The following is a 4,762-nucleotide window of genomic DNA, read 5'->3' on the forward strand; positions in this document are numbered from 1 at the left end:
CGTCCCAGTCAGCCCCCAGCTGATCTGGGTTTAGCCCTAATCGCTCCTCTTTCAAGGCTTGATGACTACTGCAGGTGTGTGTGGGGAGGGGAGGAGAGGCTGATTGAGCCTACAAACTCTCCTTAACCCCTTCTGACCCATAGTGGAGTTTGTTCATCACAGACACTGATAACATGTCTTTATCTATAAAGAAACTTTAACCTAGTTCTCTTTTTAGGCTGAAGGGAAAAGGGATTATGATGTGTCAACAGGAACTGCAGTTAACCATTGTGAGAACCACTGTTATGTATGTATTAAGCAGCGTCAAAGTGTTCAGAGTTGAGCTGTAAGCTTTGGCTAGGAATTCTCACCCCTTCCTGATGTCTATGGGTAGCAGGATTTGCAGGGTGTACACAAGTGGGTGCGTAGAATGAGGAGAATGCACAGCAAAACCCCTAGCCCCTCCAGTGCATATCTTCTCCCTCTATACATTTACACCATACACATGTAGGAAGACAGAATGGGTCTGCTCATGCTTCTTGAGCCCAAGTAGAGGATGGCTAGCATTGCCAGTGGTGGTCACCATAATGAAGGGGATGACGAATGAGCAAGTACGGGGTATGCCTAGAATCCATCAATATTGTGCAGCTGTTAGTTCACAGAGAATGTAATTAAGGAAAGGACAGACTACACTTTTTAGGACATAGTAGTCACTACAGTTGAATGTGTTTTCCCCAGCACAGCCTAAAACAGTCTTCCTGCCTGGGTCTTATGCAGATGCATATTTGTTGTAGATTTGTGTATGGTTGTGTTCCTCCTCTAACTGGCTGGGAATTGCTTTGAGAAGAAAAGAATGGAAACAGAGTGCGGGTTGAAAAAAAAATACCACAGATCTACAGGTAGTGGAGTTGTTGATCTGAATAAACAGGAAAATAGCTATTATTCCATTACTGTAGATGAGGAGGATTGTCTAGATGTGTTGAACAGTACAGATAAAATCCTGGCTCCATTTGATCAAATATAATATAGCACTCTGTTATTGGTGTTCACAGACCCCCTGTAATGTAAGAGAAAGGGGAATGCAGGACCAATACCCAACCCCTGGTTTCACATCCACTCTGGCTTAGTTATCAAGTCAGCACATGAAGGCGTGCAGACCGATTCCTCACCACTCTGCAGTGTGGCTCTATAAAGCTTCATTAGGGATAGGGAGCTCATGTAAATCTGATCCCACTGCCCAACAGGCCTCCATACATCCTCCCCCTCTACTGCCCATCATGGGAGTTTCCTGTAGAATTAAATGGCTTCACTTCTTTAAAAGTAAATTGTACTTCATGACACATCTGTAAGGCAAGTCTGTGCAGTTATTGTTATTTATTTATTTGTATTACATTTTACCTAAAGGCCTCAACAGATATCAAGGCCCCATCGTGCTATGCAGTCTAAATAAGAGTAAGAGACAGTCCCTGCTCTAATGAGCTCACAAAGTAAATAAATAAGACAGACATAGGGGTAGGAAGAAAATAAGCAAAGCAAGATGAAATGACTTGCCCAAGATCACAAAGCAGATCAGTAGTAAAGTTCCGAATAGAATCCAGATCACCTAACTTAATATAGTGCCTTATTCACTAGACCACACTTTCTCTTTATAAATGTACCTTTAAAAGTTTGTAGTTTCAGCATTTTGAATAATTTATTTAAGAAATGGGGACACAGAATACATTTTTGGTATGTAGCAGTGGCAGAAATGCAATGCATCCCTCTTTCCCCAAAATCAGGTTACTGAAATATGTTTTGGTTTAAACTCCAGTCTCCTCTCCCCTGTTAGTTTAGACAGAGGTGTGTGTGTAAGACAAACCAGTTTAGCTTCCAAAGAATACTACACAATATGTTTCCCTGATTTAATATGTAAATGGCATGTAAATATTATTCTGCAAAGAAGATATTTTCTGAAAGTGATATGTATCTTCTTCCCTGATGATTTATCACCTAATACTCTTTTATCTGTCATACTATGATTTGTTGCCAAAATAAAAATGACCATCATGTCAGCATCAATAAAGTCTAACAGCCACACTGCCTCAGTATTTAGAAAAGATGGGTTTATCCATCAATATTTTTTAACCGATACATATACTTTATTCACTACTTTCTCAAAGCAAATATTGAAGGTTTCCATGGTTCTTCCCAAGATTTATTGGTTTATCTTTCACAGGCTGGTGCTAGTTTGATTATTTTTGTGTGGATGAGGATTAAATAACAAACAGATTTGTTCATATACCTTTACAGGTCCAATCATACCTCTTGAAATATAGACCAGCTATACATTATTTGTATGTTAATGGTCAGGGTCATGCTGCCAAACCATTTCTGAAGGCTTGCTCTCACTCTCAAAGTAAAAATGGGTGGGGGAAAATAAGCCTTCAATAATTCAGATGTCTTTGAAGAGAAATTGGAAGACTTGTTGGGCAAATATCAAAGTAATTTAGTTTGTGAAGAAGACATATTGTGCAATGACATGAGCAGAGTTATTATTTGGGGAACATTTGCGCTTGCACTGCAAAGTTTGATAGACGACGCACTGTGAAATGAGATGTCTTCCACTTAAAAGATTTCTCCCCCCCCCACATGTCTATTTTTACCTGTAATATTTATAATTCTTATCCATTAGAATGCACAATGTTTGTTAACTATTGCTTGACTTTACTTCCAGCTCTCTTTTCATAGATTAAGCAAAATGGATAAAGGTCCAAAGAATTATAAGCATTCAGTACCATTCATAAAGCAGTAAAATAGAACCAGTGAGAGTGCAAGTTGTTCTAACATCAAGGTAGTTAAATAGGGGTATAATCCAGTCACGATCACCTGTAACAACAATATAGTTGTATTTTTGATAGCTCTGCACTACCAATGAGGCTTCAAAAGTTTTATAAAGGACTACTGTGGAGCTGCTTTTAGCAAACAGAAATTTTGGAATACTCTAGTAATTTTGAGCTTTGAGATCTACCCTGGGAAGCTTTAAAATGAGCATTACAGCATTTGAATTTGAATTTCCTTTTTTAAGGAAACAAAGGCAATTTACATAAATATTCATTTAGTTCAAGTTGAAAGATACAGTTATCAATAAGATCCATAGCTAGCATAAGCATAATACATTCCAGAAACCTGACTCCTCCCGCAATCTAAGCCCTGGTCTACATTGACCTGGTGATTCGGCGGCAGTCAACGGGAGTTATGCAAGCTATGCAGAGTAGCTTGCATAACTCTTGTCGACTGCTGTGCTCCCCTTCTGCGGGGTGTCTTCACTGCACTGTGCCAATGGGAACTGTATTCCCGTTGATGCAGCGCTACGCTACTTGAGGGGGTGGTTTTACTCAGTCGACTTCCTGATCAATTGAGCGGGTCTACACTGACCACTCAATCGATCCAGAAAGAACGATCTGGCAGCAGCGACTTTGCCGCCGTCAGTATAGACATACCGTCATAAGACATTTTGGCTGTACTTCTCTTCCTAAAAATATTGTAGACAATTCAGTCTTGTCCACAGGGTTCAGAAGCTTTTCTGTAACCTGTTCACCCTCATTGCAGTTTCCTTGCCCCGGCAGTTCAAATGAAGTGATGCATACCTGTGTTTCCTCTCCAATAACATATCAGAAGATGTCAAGCACGGGCTTTATCCCTATCCATTTAACCATACTATGGATCAAGTCCCCAAAGTATCCCGGGATAGGGAAAAAATAATGGTTTCCTGTTATATTCAATGCCTGGTTTTGAACTGAACTAATCCTAAATTAGAATTCCTCAATATTCAGCTAGAAAGGCTATCTCACTGTGCTAGCAGAAATAACATCTGAAGCCCTTTTCCATTTGAATTTCAGACTATGGTGTCAGAGGTATCAATCATAGATCTGTGTTACATACTTCTGCAATTAGATGCATTCCCTTACTTTTCTAGAAGGTGGAAAAAGAGAGCGTTCAAAATAAGAGATTAGATTTATTTATTTAGAATTGTAAAATAACAGAAGGCATCTATCTTATATTCTAGCTGTCTCTGAGAGTTGATTAAAAATACAATAAATAAATATATTTAAACAGAAAAACAAACAGCAACCCCAAAATACATGATAATCACTGAATAGCCATGCAGCAAAAATAAGATGACAATGTACATTTTCAAATATTTAGAATATTATTTGTATAAATGTCAAAATAGTAGCTTTTTGCTTTCTTACCCTATCAGAGGTGAGAAGCTGGTACAAGAAAGGCTGATGCATATATTGCTGTTTTACTCTAATTCATTTAAAAGTAAAATAAGTAATATAATCGTGTTGAAAATGGATCTGTATCTTCGCTACCTTTGAAAATATTGATATACCGTGGTAGAGCTAGTGACATTGGTGACATCATTAGCCCAGACTTTAATTAATTTAGAATGCAACAGTTGATTAAAGTCACATGCATCCCTATTACACATGGCATCATTATAGAGGTAGCTGGTATATTTAGGCTGCCTAATGTTTTCCTTTATAAAGATTCTTGCGTACTTTTTTAGAGAAGCTCTAATACTTCCATTGTTTACAGCAGCCCTTTGAAATTTGGCAGTGGAAAAGAGAATAATACCACCTAGCTCTTACATAGCAATTTTCACCAGTAGATTGAAAGGTACTTTACAAAGGAAGTAAGTATCATTATCCATTTTACAGATGGGGAAACAGACAAGAAGAAATTATGTGACTTTTTTGAGATCACCCAGCAGCCCGCTGTCAGGACCAGAACCAGGTGT

This window comes from Emydura macquarii, unplaced genomic scaffold (assembly GCF_026122565.2).
Source record: "Emydura macquarii macquarii isolate MOO-44397 ecotype Brisbane River unplaced genomic scaffold, CSIRO-AGI_Emac_v2 contig_1363, whole genome shotgun sequence".
Taxonomy (NCBI): Eukaryota; Metazoa; Chordata; order Testudines; family Chelidae; genus Emydura; species Emydura macquarii.